At 44.8% G+C, this 13801-nt stretch overlaps 1 protein-coding gene across 22 annotated transcripts in view; it reads right to left on the reverse strand.

Annotated features, from left to right (window-relative positions):
- EPB41 (erythrocyte membrane protein band 4.1) overlaps positions 1-13801 on the reverse strand; it is a 205563-nt gene that overhangs the window by 177329 nt on the left and 14433 nt on the right. Inside the window, exon 1 of one of the 22 annotated variants that reach the window (XM_033422362.2) lies at positions 7554-7711. The exons of the other annotated variants lie outside the window; for them this stretch is intronic. The gene's annotated coding sequence lies outside the window, so the exon portion shown is untranslated. Of the gene's footprint in view, positions 1-7553; positions 7712-13801 lie in introns of those variants that run through there. 22 annotated transcript variants of the gene reach the window in all.

Genomic DNA, 13801 nt, shown 5'->3' on the forward strand with positions numbered 1-13801 from the left:
CTTATGAAACACCAAAGGGAGTACATTAACTATTAAACATTTCCTGCTAACCAGTGTTCACTAACAGTCATATTAGAGATAATACAACTAGCAAAGAGAAGTCAACAAAAATAGCATCTGAAGAAAAGAAATTATTGGATGAATCTTTCTGAGTAGATGACATCGATCTTTTTAAAATATAGACTGGATATTCGTTGTTATTATGTAAATATTGTTAATTTTCTTATGTATGATAATGGTATTGTGACTAACGTAGAATAATCTCTTTATTCTTAGGAGATACTGAAGTATTTTAGGAGTAGATTGTCATGATATCTGCAACTTACTTTCCAAGAAAATATGATACACACACACAGAGGCAATCAGAAGCAGTCAGAATTATAACCAGGTTTTAATCTTAATTATCCCGGAATTCACATTCTCACTACAATTCTACATGTCTATGTTACATATCTAGCTACTGTACTAAGCAATATCTGTGTTTGGGAGGATGGGGAGGACAATGAAAGACACGATATTGACCCTCTGCCCTCCAGAAGCTGACAACCTTATTGGGAAACACCAGTTTCATGTGCAATATAAAGCAACACGTGACAAATTTGGTATGAAACAAATAAATGCTGCAAGAGTTCAGATGAGGATTCCAATAAACCTTCAGAGAATAAAATATCTCTGAAACATCTTTCTTCCAACAGTTCTCTTATTCTTGGCATCCTTTCCCTTAACTATTTCTCCTTTACTTTATCTACTTGGCAACAACTGACTGATTATTTCCTACTAACAAAATTATCTAGAAACAATCTAAACATAAAGCACATGTTTTGCCTATTTGGAACACAGGATATGATTTTTTAAATAAAATACTATTCACATTTTCACTGGAAAAAAAAACCCACTAAATATATATTATGTGGGTTTTCTTGCCTTCAAAATCAATTGTGTTATTTCAAGTGTTGAGGATGCCAGAAAGCTTGAAGATTTAAAAATAACCTCACAAAGAGCTCATTTCCAACACCAGATGGAAAGAAATTACTCTAAAGACACATGTGTGGGAGGACATATATACAACATCATATGACACCACGCAAACGGCTTATATAATTATATAATACCATCAAGATTCGCAGAACATTGCAGGTAGTAAGTTAGCAACAGTGTCGATTTTCTGAATCATTAAAAATGATAAAAGGGGAAGAAAGTGCAAGTGGGTGGCAGCAGTAAAAAAAAGAGCCTTCACTTTAAACTGTCTTCCATGTGTCCCTACTGATGAAATGGCTGGCAGGTAAAATTTGAAGGCTTAAATCCTTGAAGCTCTTGACAGGTCTGCCTGTGTCCATATGGTCAAAACCAGTAGTGTAAATGAATTTCAAAAATCTGTACCAAGTGTATTATCAAGGTGAAACACTTTTCACTTGAATATATGTAGAATTTCAAACTGGTTAATTGAAATACATGCCTGGGCTTCCCTGGTGGCACAGTGGTTGGGAGTCCGCCTGCCAATGTAGGGGACACGGGTTTGATCCCTGGTCCGGGAAGATCCCACATGCCACGGAGTAAATAAGCCCGTGTGCCACAACAGCTGAGCCTGCACTCTGGAGCCCACGAGCCACAACTGCTGAGCCCGCACGCCACAGCTGCTGGGGCCCGCGTGCCTAGAGCCTGTGGTCCGCAATAAGAGAGGCCGCGGCGGTGAGAGGTCCACGCATCGCAACAAAGAGTAGCTCCCACTCGCCACAACTAGGGAGGGCCCGCGTGCAGCGACGAAAGCCCGGCGCAGCCAAAAATAAATAAATAAAATAAATAAATTTGGAAAAAAATAAAAAAATTTTTTAAAGAAGTCTCTAAAAAACAAAACATTCTTGGGCTTCCCTGGTGGCGCAGTGGTTGAGAGTCCACCTGCCGATGCAGGGTACACGGGTTCGTGCCCCGGTCCGGGAAGATCCCACATGCCGCAGAGCGGCTGGGCCCGTGAGCCATGGCCGCTGAGCCTGCGCATCCGGAGCCTGTGCTCCGCAACGGGAGAGGCCACAGCAGTGAGAGGCCCATGTACCGAAAAAAAAAAAAAAAAAAAAAACATTCTTGACATATAAATTAAAATAGCATTTCTTTATAAGATGATGTACTCAAAGACATACTGTTAAGATCCCATTGTGTTAAAATGATTCTAATAGGGTTACTGAATTTATGCAAGCATTAACTAATAGTTAAATAGCAATCACAACTGAACCTTGGCATACTACTACATATTCATAAATTACCAAAAGTATACATTTCTGTTACACTTGTTGTGGGTCACAGGCTGAAACTTAACCCATTCAAAATAATCCCATGCTTTAATGTTGTTAAATCACAGAGTTGCTCACTCAGTAACGTTATAATGGTTTAATGCTATCAAAATATAATGTTAAAGTGTCTGAGTGAATATTAACATAGAAAGTAACTAAACCTCAGTCTATGTTGGGTCCAGTGTTACAATTCAGCCATATAAAGGGCCTACCAAAAAGTTTATCTGGATTTTTATAGAGGATGGTAGACACAAGGAGCAGGCAGATCACATTTATAAATCACAATTAACTACAGGAGTATATATTATACCCTATTTTATTTTATCTTATTATTTCCACCTATTTCCAAAAAGAAACTGATGTATTCCTGTCCCTATTAATAGATAATATTATTAGATAATACAGTTGACCCCCCAAAAATAAATAAATATTAGGAAAAAAAATAAAATCTTCATGGAGGGAAAGGATGATTAGGAGAAAATGTCTAAAAAAGTCTTCTGGGGACTTCCCTGGCAGTCCATTGGTGAGGACTCCAGGCTTCCACCGCACAGTTGACCCTTGAATAACAGGGGTTTGAACTGCGCAGGTTCACCTATACACAGATTTTTTTCAATAGTAAACACTACCGTACTACACCATCCAAGGTTGGTTGAATCCTCAGAGGCAGAACCACATACATGGAAGAACCACATATATGAAGGGCCAACTATAAGTTACACAAGTTCAACTGCACGGAAGGTCAGCACCCCTAACCCCTGTATTAAGGGTTAACTATAATCTAGAATTAGCCCATGCACCTAGAGCCCGTGCTTTGCAATAAAAGAAGCCACTGCAATGAGAAGCCCGTGCACCACAACGAAGAGTAGCCCCCGCTCGCTGCAACTAGAGAAGGCCCGCGCGCAGCAACGAAGACCCAATGCAGCCAAAAGATAAATTACTTAAATAAATTTATTTTAAAAATAAATAAATAAATACTAATCTACGCCAGTGTGTACACCAGAGTATTTGTTACACCACATTTTACTGAGCACACCATGAACCCACTCATAAAAAGGACACAAAGTAAGCTACCAGTGGCATACCAACAAACTTAAATAAACAACAAAAACTGACATATATATTTGGAATCTGGCTCTTTTCTAACTAAAACCTATTACAAATGCAATGAATCAACTACCTTCCAATAATTCTAGATACTCTGCATAAATAAGACCTGTAACTGATCAATTCAGAGGCCTCTCTTAATAGTTTTTAAAAGTTTAATCTTTGGGGCCTTTATTCACAGAAAAAAAGCAAAGTTGTTCATAAGAAAAAAGATGTTAGAATTATTATTGTTTAGCTCACAAATAAAATAAGGTGATTCTATGCTCAAGCAGTTGGGGAAAAAATAAGTCCTTTAGAGGTAGCAATGAATCTGCATTTGAATATACATGTGACCAATCACGAATTTGATGAGACTCTTGGAAAAGTACACTGGCAGCACCTGCACTGACCTGCTTCTTAGATAACAAGGAAACAGACTGATCTAAATATACACTCCTATTGATTTCAGAACCACATTTAGCCCCTGATAGCCACTGATATTCTAAAGTTATAAAATCAGATCACCAATATTAAATTAGATTTGGACATTCAGAAAACAATATAAGCAAGCCCTATAACTCACATCACAAATCACAGACTGCACATTTTAAATCACAATCTACTGATAAGCATACCAAAGTACCTGCAGAGAATTCAAGAATCCTGTGACTTTTAGGCAACGCTTCTGACAAGCTTAACTCTGAAGCCTTCTTAGGAGCAGGAGGAAGGAAACCATATAGCACTGTAAGCACACTATCTCCCATAAAATGAATCTGTTTAAAATTAAGACCATAAACTAAGGCATAAAATGGAAGGCTGGCTTTGTAGTTTCCAAAAATTTTAAACTCAAGCTGCATACAAGAAAACATCACACTGGTGAATTTTAAATGTGAGGCACAAACCTGACAAAAGAGAATAACAGGGCTTCCCTGGTGGCGCAGTGGTTGAGAGTCCGCCTGCCGATGCAGGGGACACGGGTTCGTGCCCCGGTCCGGGAAGATCCCACATGCCGCGGAGCGGCTAGGCCCGTGAGCCATGGCCGCTGGGCCTGCGTGTCCGGAGCCTGTGCTCCGCAACGGGAGAGGCCGCAACAGTGAGAGGCCCGCGTACCGCAAAAAAAAAAAAAAGAGAGAGAGAATAACAGGAAAAATACATAGGTCATATCTCAACAAAATGACACACCATTTTTTTTCAGAGGAGACAGAAATATTTTAAAATCATTTGTTAATTTAGATATTAGCTTAGAAATGTTTCTTAAGAGAAAAAGAAAGGATACAAGTACTTTTAAAATGAAAAGAGAAAGATTTGTGTACTATTCTCTTACTATTATATAAAGTATCACATCACGTTATTTTATATATTATATTGAGGATGAGCCTACTTTAAAACATAGGCTTGGGGGTTCCCTGGTGGTCCAGTAGTTAAGCCACTGAGCTTCCAATGCAGGGGTCACTGGTTCAATCCCTGGTCAGGGAACTAAGATCCCACATGCCTTGAGGCGCGGCCAAAAAATAAAATTAAATAAAACATAGGCTTGTTTACCATATCTAATACTTGGATACAATAAATATGATTTGAGTGTTTAACCAACATTAAAGACACGCTGACCCTTAGACCACCAAGAAAGAGATGTAGAAAGCAAGCAGAAATCCACCTAAAATGTAAAACTTTCTTCTATTAGTTTAGTCTATTTGTTGACAGCCAGAGTTTCCAAGTGTTAAACCTGTCAACTGGTAGAGTTCTTAGCTCTGAGTAGAATGGAAGCCTAAGCGGTTTTCTTAATCTACCATCAGCCATCATCTACCACTAAGGGCTACACACATTGATGGGGCACTTAGGACCTAAATCCTTTTAACAAACACCAGTTAAAATTCAACTGGCTGGGGCTTCCCTGGTGGCGCAGTGGTTGAGAGTCCACCTGCCGATGCAGGGGACACGGGTTTGTGCCCCGGTCCGGGAAGATCCCACATGCCGCGGAGCGGCTGGGCCCGTGAGCCGTGGCCGCTGAGCCTGCGCGTCCAGAGCCTGTGCTCCGCAACGGGAGAGGCCACAACAGTGAGAGGCCCGCGTACCGCAAAAAAAAAAAATTCAACTGGCTGGCCATATTAATGAAGCTCAAAGAAAACTCAGAACAAAACAAAAAATTCCATCAAGTTCCTTTCACATAGGGAAATTTTCCCCACACTTCAAATTACTAATATGGGACATTTTTAAGAGAACTCAAAACTATCAGAAGGAATATATATGACAAGTGTAGATGGAACCTCATGGCCAAAGGTACAGAGATAGGAAAGCATGGGTTATTACTGAGCAGTTCTTTTTGGTTGGAAAATACAAGTAATAAAGAGAATAAAGGTAGAAAGGTAGATTGGGACCACATTGTGCAAGGACTTACCTAAAAGATATTTGGTTATAAAACACTGGTATAAATGTTGGAAGAATTTCGGTGAGGCCTAAACATCAAAATCATTTATTTGTAAACCTGAATTCAATTATACAAGGAAAAAAAGTGTAGTTTTGTTACTAGAAGAAAGAGGAATCAGAAGGTTAGCATGCTGCTGCAGGTAAGTTCGCTTTTAATAGTGGCAAAGATATACCGCACTTCGGTTTCCCCAGGGATATGAATAACACCTATCTTTACCTTAATTATAACCTTCCTGTAGAAGGCAGTCTGAATTAGCACCTTGATACCAAGGCGATCTGATGTTCAGGCATTATATCAACTTTTTTTAATCTGTCATTTATTGAGTGCTTACTGTGTGCCATATATTCTGCTATGTACTCCATATGGATTATATTAATAACACCCCAAGAAACTATTTTATAAAACCAAAATTGGTCGGCTGGCAAAGAACTTATTATGTTTCCAACTTACAGAAAAGGAAAATGAAGAGTACATCAAGTTTCCACAAAAAGTAAGAGTTAATGCTACACAAAATTGAGATGATAAGAATTATATAAAGATATTTGTAATATATATAGCATGTATATAACTATATTTGATTTAAACGGTAAAAAATACTGCCAAGACTGAGATATAGAAAACAATAATGAGCAACAGCACTGGGTACAGTATATATCCTCAAGAGAGTATAAATTCACTATAATAATATCCAAGACAGAGACATAACCATTTCTTGCAACCTTCCCTAAAAACAGAAAGAACAGAATAGCAGCTGTGAAATCACCCAGACTACTAAAAAAAGCTCGGCATCTCTTTAAAAAAAAAACTAACTCCTAATCAGCAATACATGCCAAAAAATGACAAGTCTCCACAGACTAGGCATTTATGGTTGGGTACAGTTAGAGAAACAACAGGATGACAGTCGCTATCATGTGGCCAGAAACCTATTCGTCAGCAATTTGTTTCACGTGAGATCACTTTCTCTCTCAAGAGAATGCCCGTTTCTGGGAAGAAAAAACATCTTTTGGCAAACCCCCACCAGGACTAACAGCCTGGGGATGCATCTCGGAGGGCGAGTCTAGATCCAGCCTCTCCACAGGTAAAGGCAGCCCAGCAAGCAGGAGGAAATACGTCCAAGCCGACAGATGCGCGAACTGAAAAAGGAGGTCACGACGCTGAGAGAATCGATTTAACCCTTTGGTCCCTGGGACCCGGGAAGACTCAGCGGGAGAGCATAGAGCCCTCGGGTTTGGGGAATTTTTCTTAATGATGTGGGTGTCTATGGCGGGAAGGCCTTAAAGTCCTTGCAGGGCTCCCTCCACCCCTCACATTATGCCTGACTTCTCCAGACCGCCCAGCTACCTCTTCACCGAGAAACCTCTCTGCGGCTGCACCCCACACCTTCGCCGCCCGAAACCTGCAACTCGCCCCCATCTGGTTTCCTTCCAGGGCTCCTGCCCACTGTACAATGACTGACAGACCAGACGGTACCGATTTCCCCTCGTCAAAAATGCACCCTGAGCCTAACTTTTAAACGCTCCCCCAGCGCCACCCCCGCCTCTTTCCCCTCAGGCCGGCCGCGTCCCCGGCTCCAGCCCCTCGGCCACCGGCTTGCCGAGGGCGTGCGGAGGCCGTGGAGCGCGCGCCCCCGGCCCGGGCCTGCGGGGGGCTGGAGACAAAGAGGCTTCGGCGCCGCCGCGGCCTCCAGGACCGTCCCCTCGGGGACAGCTCCGAGCCCCCCACCCCAGCTCCGCTCGCGCGCCGCCGCCACCTAGCCTCACCGCTGGCTCCGGGGCCCGGGCTCCCGTGCCCGCCTCTGCAGCCGCCAGACGAACAATGGCAGAAGGAGGCGCCGGCGTCCGAGGCTCGGCCCTCTGCGGCTCGCTGGCCCGCGGGCTGCTGGCGGGCGGACTGACTGACTGACTAACCCACCGGCGGAGGGAGGGAGCAAGCGAGTGAGGGAGCGAGCAGGCGGCCCCGGCGCGCGCCCTCCCGCCTTCACTCAGCAAAGCGAGGCCCGCCCGGCCCTTAGCCAGCCCGCCCCGCGCGCCCTCCCCCTCTATTCGCCACAACATTGTAGTAAATTTCTATTGGGTGGCGCCGCAGGGAAGTAGTGGGCCGGGCCCGCGGCCCGCCAGCCCATTGGCTGAGGCCAAGTTCTGGCTCCTCTCATTTCCCCCCCCTCCCCTAGGCCGGTAAGTAGCAGGGAGGGGAAGGAAAAAGAGGGGAAAAGGCTAGGGGGCTGGCCGCGTGTGCGCAGGCGCAGGTCGAACCCGCTCTAGAGTCCGTGCTTTCCCGGCCCCTGAGGTACCCACGTGGGGAACGTAGCCAGTGCCCTGGACGAAGGTGACGCCCTTTCCCACCCCACCCACCCCAAGGAGGGCCAGGTAAGGGTCTGAGATTTGGAAGTTGCTCCCAAGCTACCCACGCTGACTGTCCCCCAAATGGACCTAGTGACCTTGGGTAAGTCATTCAGCTTTTCTGGGCCTCAGTTTCCCCATCTACTAACTTGACGTCTCTAGGCGCCATTCCAACACTGACATTCGATGAGACTTCACCTCTCCGGGCAGCTGTGTAAGGCCTGAAATGGATGCTGAGTGTTGTGGCCACGCCAAGATTTCAGCTGTCTTCTGCATTTACGGGTCTCCTAATTCTGCCCTGGCTGCCTCAAAATCATGAAAACTTAGCTTCGGAAGTCTGGTCTCCAACTGAACTTAGGGTTGCTCTGACAATTGCCTGATGTGCTGTTATTTCCTTTCATTAGTTTCAGAGGCCCCTTGGACCTTCACACTCCCTGCCAGGCTGGTGTCTGAACAGGCGAGCAGAAAGAAGGCTCTGTTTTAAGCATGGTCCCTATAAGGTAAGATAATTCTGGTATTCCCATTTTCCAGATGAAGAAACCCAAGCAGAGAGGCTTAGACCTGCCACGATAAGAAGCCAGGCAATCTGACATCGGAGCCTGTATATGACAGCTAGACCATCTCCTCGTATCTAATCACAGCTCCCTCACAACTCAGCTCAGCCTCTAGAAACAGACTACCTGAGTTCAATTCTGTCTCCCTAATTGTTTGCCCTACTCTGTGCTTGTTTCCGACCCATAAAAGGGGATAATAACAATTCCTACCTCATAAGAGTTATTGTAAAAATTAAATGAGTTAAAATAGGTAAAGGGCTGGGACTTCCCTAGTGGCGCAGTGGTTAAGAATCTGCCTGGGGCTTCCCTGGTGGCACAGTGGTTGAGAGTCCGCCTGCCGATGCAGGGGACACGGGTTCATGCCCCGGTCCGGGAAGATCCCACATGCCGCGGAGTGGCTGGGCCCGTGAGCCATGGCCGCTGAGCCTGCGCGTCCGGAGCCTGTGCTCCGCAACGGGAGAGGCCACAACAGTGAGAGGCCCGCGTACTGCAAAAAAAAGAATCTGCCTGGCAATGCAGGGGACACGGGTTCGAGCCCTGGTCCAGGAAGATTCCCACATGCCGTGGAGCAACTAAGCCCGTGTGCCACAACTACTGAGCCTGCTCTCTAGAACCCATGAGCCACAACTACTGAGCCCATGAGCCACAACTACTGAGCCCATGAGCCACAACTACTGAAGCCTGCATACCTAGAGCCCATGCTCCGCAACAAGAGAAGCCACCGCAATGAGAAACCCGCACACCACAATGAAGAGCAGCCCCCGCGCGCCACAACTAGAGAAAAGCCCACAGCAGCAACGAAGACCCAATGCAGCCAAAAATTAATTAATTAATTAAATATATATATATATGTAAAGGGCTTAGAACAGTGCCTAGCTCACAGTAAGATCTACCTAAGTGTTAATTACTACTGCTATCTGGAGACTAAAATATGGACTGAGAGGTGTGGGGCTCGCTGACATCATAATATATTTGGTAAGCACTCAATTGTCTGCACCGAGCTGAGCACATTACATGGTTATCTGTTTGAAACATCATAAGAGACCCTTGAGGACCGCCTGACTACCCTATCTAAGACAGCCTCCACTTACACACCCTTGCCCTGCTTTAATTTTGTTTCATGGCACTTCTACCTGACTTTCTACTACATATTTACTTATTTGTCCCTCTCAATAAATTGCTGCAGTTTAGTTAGACTCACTAGACTGCAAGCTCCAGGAGGGCAGGGACTTTGTCCTCTTGCTCATCTCCCAAAACAGTGCACACTCAATAAGTATTTGCTGAATGAGTGAATGAGTTATCCTCATGTTATATATAAGGAAGCTGAGGCTTAGTTAGGTCAGGTGACTTGGCCCAGGTCATTCTGTGTACTAGGGGTAAAGCATCTGTTCTTGAATATTCTGCCTCAGGTCCTCAGGTTCGGGAGCTGTAGCTCTACCACCGCTGTGCCTCAGAGGCTTCCTTCACCTATCAGACCTGGAAATCTGGTGCCATGAAGGATAAATCCTGAAGATCAATCACAAGACAGCTCCCCACTACCATCTCTGTGTTATCCAGCAAATACAGATTCATGAAAACCAAGGTTCTCTATGCCATGAAGTGCTAGGCAATGACACACTGTACTTAAAGAGGCTTCATTGGAGTGTGTAGTATTTAATAATCGTCACCCTGAAAAAAAAAGTGGGGATCTTAGGCTAGCAGAAAACAGCCAGACGTAAGGCAGATGTAAACCACTCAAATGCAGAGTGCCGTGCAACACCACACCAGAACTGTTGACACAGGCTTTAGCATCTTAAAGGTTTCAAATCCAGTCCTGGCTTTTCATTCTTAGCCTGGAGATGAAAGGGCTTTGTAAACTGTAAAGTACTCTCCACACATGAGGGATTTTTGTTATTAGTTAGGTACACACCATCACCTGTTAGGCTAAGTGCCAGATGCTTGAGTGTAGCAGGGCCCAACACATAGTAGGGGGTGAGAGGAAAAGTAATGCCCAACCCAAAGGCAGAGAAACTACCCTTACTCCTGTGCCCATCTGCCCTCTCAGAAGAGGCCTCTACAAACCAGACATCCGGTCCCAGCTCACCCTGCAGAGACTGCCATTGAGTACAGGGTAAAGGTCCCAAGCACCTTCTCTGAAGCTAATTTCCTAGGAAGAAACTCAGCTCCCTCCCTGCCTGCTGCTCCATGCTCACATCAGGGTGAGGGCTGTGCCATGCATGCTCCAAGCCCCAGGATGGGGTCTCTAGGGGCCATCTCTATCCCGCCTGCCAGCTGAGCCCACCTCTGCCTCCCCCACCACCCCTCCTTTTCCTTCCTAGGGAATACAGGCCCTGCAAGCTGCCTCTCAGACCCTGGAGCGGTCAAGGGCACTAAGGGAAAAAAAGAAAAAAGACAACATGAAAGGGTCTTAATCCTTCCCCATTGCAAACTGAGCTCCAGCAAAAAGCAAACACCAGCTGCACAGAAGAGGGTGAAATTAGATGGTGAAATTAGGTGGTGACCAGGGGGGAAGGCCAGGGAGAGTAGATGGGGCCTCCAATGACCTGGAAAAGATGAGATTGGAAGAAAGCGGGGGTGGGGTAGGGGAACAGTTGGAGTCTGAACCATTCCCAAATCTGGGACATGGGCAGATTAGGGACACAGCTGGCCTGAAGCCCCAGTGGTAGGACTCATGGAAAACATTTGTCGGTTGTGGGGAGTGGCAAGAGATGAAGAGGGCTTTGAAAACCTGGGCCCACCAGCAAAGTGTTCTGAACAGTCACTACTGAATAAAAACCAATCCTGGTACCAAAAGTACATGAAGAGTAGAGCTTTCCGGGCTTCCCTGGTGGTGCAGTGGTTGAGAGTCTGCCTGCCGATGCAGGGGACACGGGTTCGTGCCCTGGTCCGGGAGGATCCCACATGTCGCAGAGCAGCTAGGTCCGTGAGCCACAGCTGCTGGGCCTGCGCGTCCAGAGCCTGTGCTCCGCAACGGGAGAGGCCACAACAGTGAGAGGCCCGCATACGGCAAAAAAAAAAAGAGTAGAGCTTTCTATCCAGCCCATGGTAATAAAATTGCAGTCATTTTAGACCTTTTAAACACAAATGATAAATCAAACAAGCTATAACAAGGTAGAAAAATTGCTGTTTATACAGTGGTATACCTTTCTAGGGGATTATTTTCAGTAGTAGTGCTTGCATTGTTCACAGAAAATATAGTTAAGAAAAAAATTTTAATCAGAGTAAAGCTATCAATCAGAAATAACTACCATCAATATTTTGGTGGGAGATTTCCCTTCTAGTACCTCTCCTGACAGATATACTTTTTTTTTTCTTTTTTTTTTTTGCGGTACGCGGGCCTCTCGCTGTTGTGGCCTATCCCATTGCGGAGCACAGGCTCCGGACGCGCAGGCTCAGCAGCCATGGCTCACGGGTCCAGCCGCTCCACGGCATGTGGGATCTTCCCGGACCAGGGCACGAACCCACGTCCCCTGCATCGGCAGGCGGACTCTCAACCACTGCGCCACCAGGGAAGCCCCCAGATGTACATTTTTGTTTATATATATTAAGTCATATGAAATTGCTGATTTTATAGGTTAAAATGGTCAAGTATCAGCAATTGCATATGGTTCAGCCTAATGCTTTTTTAAATTTTAGATCATATTGTTTCAGAACCAACTTTTTTCTCCTAACAATATATTATGACAGCCACAGTGCCCTCAAGTGGATGTACCATAATTTAATTAAACCTAAATGTTGTTAGACATTTAGGTTATTTCCCATTTTTCTCTCTTTTTATTTCTTTTTTCTTTTTCTTTCCCTTTTTTTCCCCCATTTTTCTCTCTTATATACTTGACAAATATCTTTTTATCTAAATCATACCCATGATTATTTTTTAGAACACACTGACCGCAGCATATATTTTTTAATTATAACCTACACAGCTGCCTGTGCTGGTCATTTTTTGAGATAAAAGCAAAAGAAATCAGCAAATGCAATGAAAGACAATACCATGAATGAATACTCTTTTACATTTGAAAACACAAGAGCATGTTTTGACGTCTTTGATAGAAGGCACTTTGCTTACAAAAATTGCATTAAGCTCTGTTTTAAAGAGTTCCCTGTGCACAGTAAAAGCAAAAACAGCTAAGTATGATTAAAATCCATATATTGGCGTTGGCAAGTTACGTCCTTTCTGCTGTGAAGACACTCCAAGAAACAAGGGACAGAAGGGAAGGAAGTCAAAATTGTAAAATAGGCCCCAGTGGACCATTTAGTAAGGTATTCCTTTAGGCCTCTAGATTCACAAAATGTTAGAACTGGACAGGCCCTTAGAGATCATCAAGCCCAAGCTGATTTTAAACGTATTGGGAAATGGGTCCAGAAACTGGAAGAGACTTGCCTGAGGTCACATAGCACAGGGGCGGCAGAGCCCAAACTTGAACCCAAGTTTTCTGACCCCTACTCCAGATTCTGTTCACTGCCTTCTTCTAAGTGCAGCTACATTTCTCGTCCAAAGCTGGAGGCCAAGCTAAATTGTACAGCCACATAACCTAGGACTGTCTGAGCTGGAAGGGACCTTAGAGATAACTTATTATTAAAAATAATGACCAGGCTTCCCTGGTGGCGCAGTGGTTGAGAGTCCGCCTGCTGATGCAGTGGACGCGGGTTTGTGTCCCGGTCCGCGTGGATCCCGCATGCCGCGGAGCGGCTGGTTCCGTGAGCCATGGCCGCTGGGCCTGCGCATCCAGAGCCTGTGCTCCACAACGGGAGAGGCCACAACAGTGAGAGGCCTGCGTACCACAAAAAAATAAAAAATTTTAAAAAAATTAAAAAAAATAATGACCACTACATTTATTAGATATTTACTATGTGCCAGTCACGTACTGAGTACTTTATATGCATTAATGCACTTAGCCGCATAGCAACCCTGCAAAGTGTTATTAGCCTCAATTGCAGTTGAAGAAACTACAGTCTAGAGACATTAGGTGATTTGCCCAATGTCACACAGTTTAAACGAAGTCCATCTGCTACCACTGTCCTCTGCTCCACACTGCTTTCATATCACTCTCAGGAAAGCACTTTGGAAATGAGATGAAGGAGCAACATCAACATCTGTCCCAAGACCCCAGGGAA

This window comes from Orcinus orca, chromosome 1 (assembly GCF_937001465.1).
Source record: "Orcinus orca chromosome 1, mOrcOrc1.1, whole genome shotgun sequence".
Classification (NCBI taxonomy): Eukaryota; Metazoa; Chordata; class Mammalia; order Artiodactyla; family Delphinidae; genus Orcinus; species Orcinus orca.